At 38.8% G+C, this 13,964-nt stretch overlaps 1 protein-coding gene across 5 annotated transcripts in view; it reads left to right on the top strand.

Annotated features, from left to right (window-relative positions):
- Positions 1-13,964, top strand: part of GBE1 (1,4-alpha-glucan branching enzyme 1) — a 387,946-nt gene that overhangs the window by 225,547 nt on the left and 148,435 nt on the right. The gene's annotated exons all lie outside the window — the stretch shown is intronic.

Raw genomic sequence — 13,964 nt, 5'->3', positions numbered from 1 at the left:
GTGTCCCTTTTTTGGTGGTGTCTTTGTTTGGTTTTGTTTTGTGTTTTTTTTGCCTGTCGCCGGGGGCTGCGGCACCATCCCTCTGGCCGCAGGGTGGGGGGGGAGGGCCGGCGGGCCTGGGCCGGAGCCTGCCCGCAGCAGCTCGGGCAGAGGCGGCCTGCACCCTGCGCAGCCCTGGGGCACTGCTGCAGCCTCCCCCGCCCTCTGAAAACGGGAACTGGGAGGTTTTTATAGTGCTATTTTATATGTTGCATTTCACCAGCCATCCTCTGATAATCAAATTGTAGTACTGACCAATGCCCTACAGCCCGGGAGCCTGGAAAAGTCTGTGTATGTGGGAGGGAAGTAAGAGGGAATTTGATTATTTTTTTTAAAGAAGTATTTGGCTTTTTAACCTTTACTACATTACACATGGCACTTTTCGCTTAGCATTACCAGGCGTCCTGTTGGGTTCTGGCAGAGAATAGTGGTAAAGCCTAGATCTTGTAAAATGGGATTAAGGATTGAGTAAACTACTAGGCTGATTTACAGAGCATTTTCTCAACTATAATCTCTTAATGGTAGAATAACTGAGTGTTTGAAACAATGATTCCTGGCAAGCTTGTGGTAATCTATGCAGTGCTGTAAAACACCTAATTCTTTCAGTGGGATGCCAGGGTGTAGGAAGTAATAAGTGAGTGGATCTGTCTCTTAATAAAACCATTCATTAAAACACTTGAACTTCCACAAATGTGTCTGCCATCTAAGTGGGCATATTGTGCATGATGGTGTTTGGATTTCTGGGGATAGTATGGTTGTGCTGAACACAGCGAGTTTTGAAAAACTTCTGTGTGCTTCCCAGGTTCATTTGTCTCAAGCATGGAACTTCAGATGATCCTGTTTGTATCTTGTCCTTTCCTGGCTTGTGAACCACAAACCAGTCATTTACTATATTATTATTATTATTTTGGAAATGTGTATACTGTTAATTAGTTTAAAAAATAAAAAAACTTTTGTGACAACCTGTGATAAATTGAATGTCTTAGTCCAAGCACAAACAACAAGGCTGTCCTGTCTTTCATCCCATGGATTGTAGAGAGTGCCAAGGAAGAAGAGTGTAAGCACAGGGAAATGCCTGTGGTGTCTCCATGCAAGGCTCATCCCAGCTTCCATGAAATGTGATTCTGTCTGTATTTAATAGCTCCAGGTGTGCTTTTTTTATCCAGAGCTCTTGCATCAAGAGTGCCCAGAAGAAAGGAGTTTTGCAGCCTAATTGCTGCTTGTGTGAAGAGCCAGTTCTCTGAGGTGTTTTGAGTCTCCAGCATGTTGGTTTCACTTTTCTCTAATTCTTGCACTGGAGGAGGTGGTGAACAGCTGTGCACAACTCTGTTCACTGCATCCATGAAATCCTGAGCAGTGTGCAGCCATGTGATTATTTATTTTTTTGTTCTGGGCTGAAGGATCTGGATGTGTGTATTTAACTGCTTGTTGTACGAAGGTGGTCCACATGTCTGAGCCTTTGCTGTGTTGTATGTCTTTCGTGGCCCCTTTGAGGTGTGAGTTAAAACTGAAAACAGTGTTTGAGTTGAATATTGTGTGGATTAATACAGTTAGATAATGATATGGCACTTGCATAACTAATCCTTCAAGTAAAAACATGAAGCAAAATTAACCTGGCAAGCTGTCTAGAAGCAGAGATATATTTAAATGTATTTACTGTTGAAGCTGCAAGCATACATACAAAGTAAAGTTGCACATACTAATCTTAAATCCTACTGTCAGTAAATTCTTATGCCTCTAGAAAGGTAGCAATTAGATGGTGACTTAAGTCTTGATCATGCATTTGTGGGGCCTCTCATTAAATAACCCAAGGGGTCAGATGTATCCCACACATAGTGTAGGAAAGACTGTGATGAAGCAAGGAGGAATATGTGCTGTTGAGCAAATCTTTGTATTCAGAGTTAATCAACAGTCAACTGCTTGCCATGGCCTCACCATAGGTAGGGCAGGAGGACTAATTCTTAATATATATTTGGTATTAGCAATTCCTTTACTCATGTAGAGTAGGAAAACTGGATAGAAATGATACCACTCAACTGCTAAACAAGTAATGTTCTGTTCGTTACTCCTGACACTACTGGCTGGCTTTCTCTCTACCTTTGCTCCTGATACCCCCAGCCAATGGCAATTTTTGCTACTTGAATATTTTAAACAAAGATTCAGGTAGTTTCTCAGTTCAGAAGGTTGACTTATTTCTGGTGAAGGAGACAGGAGATAGCTGTTGTGCCTGGCACCCTGTGGCATTAGAAGTGGTTTACTTGCTTGGTTTAGGAAGCTTTGGGAAAGAACAGAAATGAAACAGACTTGATCAACCGCAATATACATGGATACTTTTACTGTAGTAGTTTAAACTTCTTAAAGTTTGCAGTAATTGTTGGACTTACTTAATACTAAACAAAATAATTAAGAACTGATGGGAGTTTTGTAGCTTATAGCTATCATACTGTGCACTGCCTAGAGAAACAAAAGTTGGGGATTTTGACACAGGATTAAGGATGCTTGAGGAAAAAAAGCTTTTTAAACATTTTTCCGTGGAGATCTTTACACTATGCCTTGTGCAGAAACCTGTAAAAATAGTCTTCCCTTTGTCTTGCTTAGTAACAGTATGTTCTTCTACAGAAGGGGTTGGGGGAGGAGGGGAGAAGAAAAGATTTAGGGTCTATTCTTGGCAGTGATATCTGCGACTTGTTGACTTGCCCTTTGGGCTTGAGTCTGCTGTTTTATCCATAGCACTGTGTTAGAGTAGCCAGATTATTGCTAGTGGAAAAATTTATAACTGTTTATGCATGACTGTTGTAGGATGCACAGTTAACTTGGTTATGTTGGTTTATTCTCACATTCAAAGCAGGGTCATTTCTGGTGTTGGATTGGGTTGCACAGGACCTTGTTGGGTTGTGCTGAATCTTTGAAGGTGTGCTTCTGCAGCCTCTTTGGCCAGCCTTTTCCCAGTGTTTGGCTACCCGCATTGTGAAAACTTCTTGATACTGTAACTTCCCTTGCTGCAACTTTGTTGCCTCTGGTCTCTTTTTCCTGTGTACCTTGGAGGAGGGCCTAGTTCATTCTTTGCTCTAGGCACTCCCCCCAACCTGTCCCTTCAGATAGTTTAAGACATTAGCAACCCATGCCTCCCCAAGCTAGCTTTTTCATCTCTAGTCTGAAGAAGCCCAGCTTTCTGAGGCACCTGTGTGCCAAAGTATAACTTCCTGCTTTAGACAACTGACTCTTTTCCTTTTTTTTTTAATAAAGCTTTGAGAAACACCGAATAGGTGCTTTCATGGGAACAAAGTGCTTTTCTAAATAAGTGATGCCTAAAATGTGATGCTAAACCTAGTTAAGTCTGAAGCATGGAGTATGGACTACCATAGTTAAAGGAGTGACTAGCAGTAAGAAATAGACTTCTAGTTGCATTCCCTCCTCTGTTCTTTGTCATGCATGAGCATATTGTTGCAAATGGTGTTTGTGGGAAAAATAGAAATCTCTTATTTTTCCTTCTCTGAATGCTTTAATTTGACCCTGAGTTGGGGAGGGGGGGGTATTTTCTTTGGGAAAGGGGGCAATCCTTCTGGTATTTATAGTGAACCATTCAGTCTTGGCCCAAACACACACTGTTCAGAGCTTGAAGCAAGAATCTACTTAAAAAAACAAGCGAATAAAAAAAACACACCAAAGTGATAGTGTTTGCATAGGATATCACTGTGCTACATTGTTTGACCATCTGTAGTATGTTTTCCCACAAGTATTTTGTTAACTCCCAAGTGTTATTTAGGCTAAAGACTTTGTATAATTTAGTATGTATTTTTAGTCTTTTACCTCTCAGAACATAATTGGTTCAATTAAAACCATTAATGCCTGTGGTGTAATTGCATTTTATGGAGTTACAAACTGGTGTTAGAAAGTGCTGCCCATTAGAATTTTCTGCTATAACAACATGCACAGCTTATTATATTTTACCAGTCCCTGCAACTGCCTCTGTAATATTCTGACTGTGTAGTTCTCAGTGAAAGCTCTTTTTTGAATAGTTCAGTTTATAAAGTAAATAAGCAAAAATGTACAACTGCAGAGCTTCAGTCTTTATCTTGATGAAAAGCATCAAACAGGACACTGATTTGTTCAGCTAGACAAAATACCAGCCACAGTGCTTGATCATAGGTATGGGTTGAGAGAGAGAGAGAAGGTCCCATTTCTTTTGAAGCATTGGTGAGATTTTCATTGAGAAGACTGGAACACCCACTCAGTGGCTTTAGTAGATGGATCAATGAACAAGATATCTGTCAGCTGGTTTCGAGTAAAGTTCTTGGACATCTGCATTCTTACAAAAGCAAAATATTTGCTGTTTTCCTGTTTGTATCTACCTAATATTGGATTACTGCTGCTTTATGATGGTTCTATCACTTTTTTCAATTTTAAGAAGGGCACAGCGGTGTGTACTTGACTGAGGTGTTGAAAATGAGAAGATGTGGAATTGGGTTTGATAGGACTGTGTAGAAGGGCAGCTGTTGGGGGTCTTGCAAGTTTGGGAATGGAAGCTGACAAATGATTCCAGAGGGAAGCTTAGTTTTAAGTGATCGTGAAGATGGGGGAAAGGCTGGAGTGAGATCTGTCACAGCATTAACACAACTACTATGTATAATCTGTGTTGGGAGCCATGATGCTAATTTAGAAAAGATGGATTTGCTTTTTCTGTTTTGTCTCATACAGGCTGCTGTATTGGGTGCAAAACTAAATGTTTTAAACTAACTAAATGTTTAAAACTAAATTCAGGTAAAACATAATGTCATATGTTGTTGTCTTTTTCTTTTTTTTGGTGGTGTCCCATAAGTTCAGTTGACTTCTGTTGAGCTACTCAAAGATTCCAGAGCCCTATAGAAACCAATGCTTGTCAGTTTAATGGAATATATGCTTTTGCATTATGGTAGCCTTTAGAATACTCTTGTGCATAAGAATTACTACAAGCACCGCTGACTGCATCATTGATGACCTTAGTTTTTAAGTCTGTGAGGAAGTAATCACATAGGCCAATGTACATCTAGTATATTCATATCTGGTTGTAGTCCTCATCAAAAGATTCATAATAGCTGCTAGCTTTACAAAAAGGCAGGAAATTATTAGGATGTAAGTATTGCATTTTGTTAGCAAGGCAGTTGTGTCTGTATACGAATTTAAAACTAAGTACTCTAAAAAACTGAGTGGAGGCCCCCTCAGCTCTGTTACGTAGTGTTAGCATGTCTGAGGATGTTGGATGGGCTCTGAGAATTTGCCCAGAACTTTAAAACAATAGATTACGTGACCAGGAATCTAATTACTGTCTCATTGTAATAGTGAGGAGAAGACAAAGTCTTGCTGAATACTTTAGAGTCAGGTATTTATACATGTTTTTTTATTATTTCCAAGCTGTAAAGAAGGCATTCTTATTATGGAGGACCATCTTAAGTTGACATCCTGTTTCATGAAGATGCTTTCCCCCCCATTCAATTTCAATATTTACGTATACACACTTCTTTCCTCTCTGTCTATCTGTTCAGCTTACTCCCACTGTACCTTCTAGTCCTAGCTGCACCTTCATCTTCTGTCTTCCACAAAAGAAGCTCCTTTTCACTTCTGTCAGAGATCTAAAAGCTCTCACTCATGTGTCAGTTTACTTTGTACTTTTGAAACTTTGCTTCATGCAGTCATTCATTAGCTTAAAAAGAAAATAATGTCTTAAGGCAATATGTCAAGTGTAACAAGATCAGGTTTTTTTCTATTTAAAATGTTTAAAACATGAATTTTCCCCTGGAAAAAAAAATCTGCGAAAAAGCTTTTAGCTCTAATATGGCTTGCCTCTTCCCCAAGTATCTGACAGTGTATTTGACATTCTTATCGCACCTTATATTAACAAGTTGAAGGCTGATTATTAGTGATGATTCCTGGCCATGCTGTGAAGAGTAGGCCTCCAAGCTGCTTAGAACAAGTCTGTTCATCTCATGTTGCTATTGGAAGCACCTTAGCAATGAATGTTATCTGGACATTATTGGCCTAACTAATAGTTTCTTTAAACATGCAGCTCCAATTCTATTGACTGAGAGCTACCACTACCTTCAGGTAACATAACGCTTTCTGCTTGACACCCTCTTCCTTTCTTTGGTGCTGTTGCTCAGGCATGGTATACTTCTGGTTCACACATGTCCTTGCTGTTCTGGTGTGCTGTGTTGCTGGACTCTGTGCCAGCATGTCTGCCATTGTGCTTAGTGTTAGAGAGAAAATAAATTCACAGTGGAGCATGAAGTTCCAGTGAGGATGGACTTACTTTCACCGAAGTAGGAGTACCACTGCTAGAAGCTTATGCTAAGTTGAAAAAAAATGTAGCCTAGATCTGCAAAAGGAATTGAGTGGTGCTCAGTCACACACAAAATTAACTTCTAAGAGTTTAATTCATGGAATAGAAAACGTGAATTTTGGCCCTTATGTCAACTAGTCTTGCATTCATTGAGTGATTTTTCTCCATTAGTGTGTTCCACAGTCCTCAAAGTGAGTGTGGGATCTGTGTCCTCCTACTTCCAAGTGATTCTGGCATGAGGCACCAAAGTAAGGATGATGTCCTTTGGTAAGAGTAGGGAAGTGGAGAAACCCTGTTAAAGTAATGCTTTGGGAGAGTGTGGACTTCAGGTGTATCAGTATTTCTTCTTTAATTCCTCCCACTCCAAACCAAAACAAGACCCTACCTTTTGGTCAAGAAAAGACTTATAGGATTGCGGATAAGCTAATATATGCAAACAGACTTCATTGATTTTGAAGAGTGGTTAAATATCATTGCAGAGATGTTCAGCTGGAAGAGACTTCTCTGTTTCCAGGCAATGTTTAGGGTCTGATCTTCATTTTCTCTCATCTTTTTCAAGAAGGGGAGCTGACAGAAGGCTCTTTAGGAGAACATTGTATTGGGACAAGTGGAAAATAAACTTTTAGTGCTGATCACAAATGGATGCAAGTAGTTTATTACAGTTAGTGTGAAGATTTCTTTTTTTTGACGAAACAACACAATAGATGGCTGTTCAAGCAAGTCCTCTGTGCCAGCTGTGTGTCTGGGGCCAGACTTCTGTTTTGAGGGCACTTTTTTCCCCTAGGGTTTCACTGATAGGCAGGTTACATGCATGTGTGGGATGTGTGCCTCCAAGCATTCCCTGTGGTCACACATGAATGTGATGTCATCATCAGTTCTAAGCTTTTGGATGTATAAGCATTTGATAAGATCCTTTGGAGGAAAGGCAGGAGGGCCAGGGGAATTGTCTAAAAGACTCTTGTTAAAATCATGCTGAGTTCCTTTATGTTTTAAATGAAAACATGCTGCAGTACCACAACTGTTTGGAAATTGCCCATCTAGAATGAATTCGTTGCATAAACACAGGAGTCACCGGCTCATTTTAGCAGCCTTAGGGGGTATCCTGATTGTGTTGTACCTGCTATCCTAGCAGGAAAAAAAAGTTTAATAAATTCCATTGTATGTAGCAGGCTTAAGCAGATACTTTTGGTATTTTAGGCTGTCTAAAATGCCCTTGCACATCCATGTTTGTGCAAGCAAGTCTTACTGTTAACATATCCACAGTATAAGTGTTTCTGGTTTGACAGGGATTGGTAAACTGTAAGTTAATTAATGCTTTCCATTCTAAGACTTATGCAGCTCACTTTGAAATTATGAATCTTTGATCACTTTCAACAAGATTTAATTTGTCCTGCATAAACAGTTCTCCCTGCTAAATGCTACTTCTCTAAGAAATTTTTAATGTATAATAGAAATATGAAGTGTTGCAATACTGTTTTGGTGTGCCAGCTTTTTTGAGAAAATTTGGGCAGCATGCTGGTTTTAAATACTTGCACAATAGCTTTGTATCGTTATACAAACAGTGGCAATGACTCCACATAGAAGCATTTGTGAACGAGTAGATGTGGTGGTTTGGGACAGGAGTTGGTGCAGGGGCTTTTGAGAGGTTAGAGCTAAAATGCACCTTTTTTTGAGAAGAGAAATTAGAGACAACCACTGAAAATATCACAATCTGTATACTTTGTATGCAAAGGTAAGAACTTAAGGCAAATAAATACTTTTTGTCAGTTCTCATATCCTTCCTCATTTTGTATTTTGATTGCACTTGTCATTTGATGTTACCTCCTTTCTGTCCCACCCTTCTGCAAGTGCCCTCCTCACCCGCTAAAACCCTTAACATCCCTAGGAGAAATGGGGGAAAAACACCTCCTTTGTAAAAAAGGAGGGAACAGAGCTGAAAAATAAAATACATGCTTTACAACTTCACGGTCTGTTTACACTGCAGCTTTTTTGAGAATGTTGAAGTAGTGGAGAACAAGGTAAAACTTCTGCATGCTGAATGAGCCAGGTGACTCAAACTTACTGTCTGAACAAACAAATCATCTCTCTGTTGATGTGAACTCCCAAGCTTTAACCTTTGGAAAGCTCCTGGATTATTGTTATCTTTCAAGTTCAATACATGGATATTTTTTGTACTAAAATATTTCAGTTTTCACGAGTAGACAGTAAGTGTCCAGTACTACCAATGGCATGGTCTCTATGAATGTGTAGTGCAAGTAATATGGTTTCTATACTATGTTCTCCCGTTGGTCTTGTTATGAGACTAAATAGTTGTGTCTAGTTGCCCCTGTTTTTTCAGTTGGGATGCCACCCTCATTGTCCTTTTGCTTACTTCTTCAGCTCTTTGGTACTCTCTTGCCACTGGTTAGCCCTTGTTTCGAAGAACAGCAGGTACTCTTGGGATACTGAACTAATTTCAGCATGTAGAACCAGTAGAAAAACAATCTTTTCATTGGCAAGCTCCAAAGAGATGGGGGAGAGACTGCAGCAAGGCATAGCATTTAGGTTAGCTACTTTGGTCTGTATCCATGGTCTAAAGAATTTTTCCCCTTTCTTGAAGAAGGCAAATCAAAATAAGCATTACTGTCTGTTTTGTTAGGAAGTAAGGGAGAAAGCCTAGTGATAAAGGTTTTTTAAAAAAGTGATTAAGGTAGCAGTTTGGTAGTGATGACACTATCAGAAAGGTTTGTATGTTTCCTCTTTCCTCCTTGCCTCCCCATCCTGCACAGCTTTCTCTATAGCTTTTGGGGAAAATACATGAAAATATCTTTATTAATTTTGTTTTATGTACTTAATGCACAAGTGTATATACACACACAGAGCTTTTTTGGAGGAGTTTAGCTAGCATGTGTATGTATCCAGCCTCCAGTGGGGTTCATTGGCAAGTTTAACTGCAGCTTATGGAATTCATTGACTTAGTCTGTGGCATATTTGGTGTGAGTTTTCTAATAAGAGTGACTTCTTTCATATTTAATTTTATAAACACCTGGAAGGTTTTTTCACAATATTGCTGCTTTATTTTAATCCTGTTTACAACAATTGGAAAGTATTTAAGAAAAAAAAATCAGGCTCTTAACAGTCTTTTTTAAATAGCAGCAAACAGATTTTTAATAGTAATGCTGTTACAGTGTAATTTGAATGTGATTACAATGATTAGTTCCTTCAGACAGAAAATTATAAATAACGCTTGTTAGCATTTAGATTTATTTGCCAAACTTCTCTGGATTTTCTTTGTATCATCAAAAAATTCTGGACAGATTTTTTTCTATACGCTTCTATACTTGTTATCCTAAAATAAATAAATATATGAGTTCATAAATCTGACTATTTGTACTTCACTCAAACACTGTAAATTAATGTAAATAAAACCACCTCAAAACTGAAGATTCCACATTCATCTCCCTCCCTTGCCCTCACAGTTTTAGATGCCCTATAATTTTAATGGTAGGTATATGTAGAACTTTCCTCATAAGTTCAAAGTACTAATTCTGTGAGCTGGCATGATACAGTTTGGGTGGTTGTTTTTTTTGAGGAAGGGGCCTTGGATTATAATGTCAGTGTGTAAGTGTAATGTTTGAAGTGTGTATTTCATACAGACGTGTTGCTAAGATAGACTACACATAAAAAGCTCAAGTTTGCAGAAGGAGGGCAAGAGTGGGGGAGGTTAGAGATGTTAACTACCAGACTTAATCTATAGAGTGATATTAGCTGTGTTACTTGTATACACTTGCACCCCTCTATCCCTAGAATTTGCCATGAAATGAATGATGATTCATAGTGTGAGCTGTCTTTTCTCTAAGATATTTTGTTTTTTTTTCAGAGGTGAGTCTGAGCATGTTTTGGGGCTGAAGACGGCACATAAGCTAACTTCAAACTTACTTTGTCCTGACACACTGGCACAGGGCACTCCAGCTGGTACCCACACAGGCTAACATGCTTCTCAAGCCCTTTGTATGAGACCTAACAGAGCAGATAGGGCCTGTTCAAGGTCACCAGCTCTTGAAATACAGTGTCTTCTGCAAGGCTCCCAGTACAGTGTGTTTCAACAGGTTTCATGCATGTATTGTTTAAACTGCTTAACATTTTTTTTTCAATCAGATAATAAAAAGACAAGATCCATGATGCTGATGAAGTTCTTAATGGTGGCAGAGAACTCAATCTATGAAGCTGATTGCTTTCTTCAGAAGGAAAAAAAAATAATGTATTTTTGAACAATCTGCCACTTCTTTGTCCTGGTATCAGTTCCTGGAAAAAGTAATGTTCACAGTACAGAAGTTAACCTAGTCCTTGACACCTTTAATTGGTAGAAGCTGTCTGTAGGTTCCACAGTTGGTAAAATTAAGAAGAGCACAGTCAATTTGTGTATAGAGATATATGTATTTCAGCTACAACTTGTGAATTCTAGGAATGAAGTGAAAGGCTTTGCTAAAAGATTAAGTACCTAAATAAACCTAATGATTATTCCCACTTTAAAATTTATCAAATTTGGACCTAAATAGCACCTGGATGTCAATTATTTTAGCACAGCCAGTAAAGCAGCAATGTTACTGCACGATAACAATGAGTAGATTAAAGTATCTTTGCCTTCTGAATAGGATCTCTTTTGGACCATGAAGTTATGGTCTGAGATTATAAGGTAATGAGTGGTATCTTTGAGTGTGACTATCAGCCATTGTGTATTTTGACCAAGCTATTTGCTTTTGTTTCTACTGTTTATTGTTAAGCAAAAAGTTAATAAACAAAACCCACACTTTGTTTAGTACCAGAAGCAAAAGCTTCATCTGAGCAGTTGGCCTTTGACTTGCAGAACAAGAAGTAAAACATTGCCTTCTCTAATATAATAAATAATGTATTGTCATCGAAGTAGGCATCAGACTGAGCTTTCAGCAACAGTCATGGTTGGCTTTGAGTGGTTTCCAACTCAAAATGGAGGTAGCTGTAAATGGCAGTTACATCTGTTAAGTGTTGTTGTGGAACACTTTGACCATAATGACTTCTGACAGAAACATCTCCCAGGCCCTACAGAGGTAGGAAATGCCAAGCCTGTCAAGATCTGTTTTTTTTTTTCCATATACCCTCTGAACAGTTTGTTCATCCTTGTGTCCTTACTAGGATCGGTGTAGTTTGCTGCAAATCCAGTACATGTCAGTTAATTTTGTTCAATTATAGCAGTGTTTTCTCAAAAATGCGTAGTCAGTTCTGGGGTGTGGTTGGATAATTGTTGCATTACTTGCCAGGGAAACCAAAAAAGGGAGGCATTGAAGTAGGTCTGGTATATAGAGAGATATTGCCAGTATAGTATACAATATTGGAGAAGTGGTTGTACAGTGAATGTGACTTAAAGCTGCAAGAGCATGCTTTAGATAATACAAATTGTTGCTGGTGCCCACTTGAACCCAGACAAAACCTGTAGTGATAAATTCTTTAGTCTAATGGCATCTGCACTAAGGACTTGTGCAGCAAAAAGGATATTGCTCACCAATAGCATTTACTAATACATTAACCAGCACTTCTAATATAAACCTGGTTTTAGAACAATAGTCTTCACATTTTGAAAGGTCAGAGACAGCTTCTAGGTGCACTTGTGTAAGTCCCTTAGGTGTTGCTGGGACTGACTGAAGTACAAATTTTGATACAAATTTTGAACTTGTGGACTTTACTAAGAGGAAACAGTTTGGACTTTGGGTATTTAGCTCTACTGATTACTGTGGGTCATCAATTTCAAAAACTGCTTTTGACATTGTTAACTCTATCAGTGGTGTATGCTGTTGGTTGTTTAAGTAACTTTAAAAATGCCACTGAGGTTTCTTCACAGACAGGTTTTCTTTAAATGCTTAATGAGGTTTGCCTAATACAGGCAACAGCATTTAGTCTGTGCTAAGGAAAGCAACGGGACAGTAGTAAACTGGTGATTTTTGTGTTTCTTTTTGACATTTTCCAGACTAAGTTTCATCAGTCCAGTCCTTGTTCAACACAACAAAAGTACTGAGAAAGTCAAGATTCTTTGTTGTATTGTTCTGTTTTTTAACTTCTTGATCATCTTTCTCAGGCTCTGTGGGTTGTCTGCCAGGAACTGTAAGAAGTCTAGGGATTTGTCAGAGGGGAGAAGGCTTTTAGACTTTGGAACCTTTTCTGGCATTCATTCTGTCAATATTACTTCATGATAGGTGTCAGACAACATGGTGCCTACCATCGTGCCTGTTACAATATTTAATACAAACACATTGTTGAGTTGAACAGGTATATATATTAGCCTTTGGTGTTCCGTAAATCAAGTGCCATAGTGGTGATGACTAATTCAAAAGAAGCAGGAGAATAAAGAGCAGAAATTGCTTGTGCTGTATTTTGGTGTTTGTGGGGATTTTTTTGTAGCATTACGCCTGGTATCTCCAGTGAGTGCTGCTAGTTGGAGCAAGATGGTAAGACAGAACTGTGTCAGAGAAACCATGGCATAAAACCTTAAAATTACTAAATCAGCTTGTTTACTACCTTCTTGGAGTGGCTGAAAGCTGACACTTGTTTCCTCCTGGCACAGAGAAATGACATTTTGACATGTTGACTCCAAACCCTAGCTTTGATGTTTCTGATCATGCATAAGTGACGATTAGGAGAAAAATAAGGATAAGCTATTTTTTTTTTTTTTGTTGAGGGACCAACAGGTCTTGTGGCAAAGAAACCATGGAACAGAAAAGTAGGAATAAACAGTAATTTGTGGCTGGCTTTGTAACGTGTTTCATATTTTGTAATGGTGTATCTCAGTAAAATTTTTCAGGTGTCTGGGTGTTTTTATTTTAAACCAGAAAGGGTGTTTTGTGGAGGTATGGGGTGCTGTGTTTTTTAATATCTCTCTGTAGTGGATTAGCTTCCTGAATCTGTTTTGCTGAAGTTTTTGATTCTCAAATGTCAATGCAAAGAAAGTACTCAATCCCCAGCAGCTTGTAAATCACTTCTCTGGCTTTCTAAAGCTTTGTGTAGAATAGGCTGACCAAGACTGTGATTTCATGAACAGCTCTATCAGAGAAAGGAAAAACAGTTGAAGCCAAGAGTGCTCTGGGTCTCACTGCACTTCATCAAGGTGGTATTCCTGCTGTGGTTTGCTTTCCTCTACAGAAGAGAATAGGTATTGTAGAAACCTCAAAATTCATTGTGGTATGAGCTTTTACCTGGTAATATAAAAATCTGATAGTCAGTAAGATCTAAACAGGAATCGAGAAAACAGTAGAGATGGCTCTAGTGTTGTATGTGTGTTTTGGCAATGAATGCATTCTTTGTTAGGTTAGAAGCTTTGGCTTAAGATTTTCCTTTCTCCTGCTATTTCTGTTGATACTCTTTCAACTTATCTACTTGTAAACTATGAAAGAAACTGTAAGGAAGTTGAAGTGAAAAGAAAATTGTAGTCTTGACAGAAGATTGTGGCCTTGACAGGTGAACTCAGGGCAAGTCCCTTTGATATGGAATGAAGTGGGATGTGTAGTTGCTTCTGTTCAAGCAGTATAAGACACTATAAACTTTGCCGGGGGAAATAACATGAAGCTTTGGGGGCTTAAATAGCTATAAATAAGTGTAGCTC

This window comes from Chroicocephalus ridibundus, chromosome 1, assembly GCF_963924245.1.
Source record: "Chroicocephalus ridibundus chromosome 1, bChrRid1.1, whole genome shotgun sequence".
NCBI lineage: Eukaryota > Metazoa > Chordata > Aves > Charadriiformes > Laridae > Chroicocephalus > Chroicocephalus ridibundus.
Note: the sequence above shows the minus strand (reverse complement) of the source record. Positions and strands in the feature narration are given on the sequence as shown.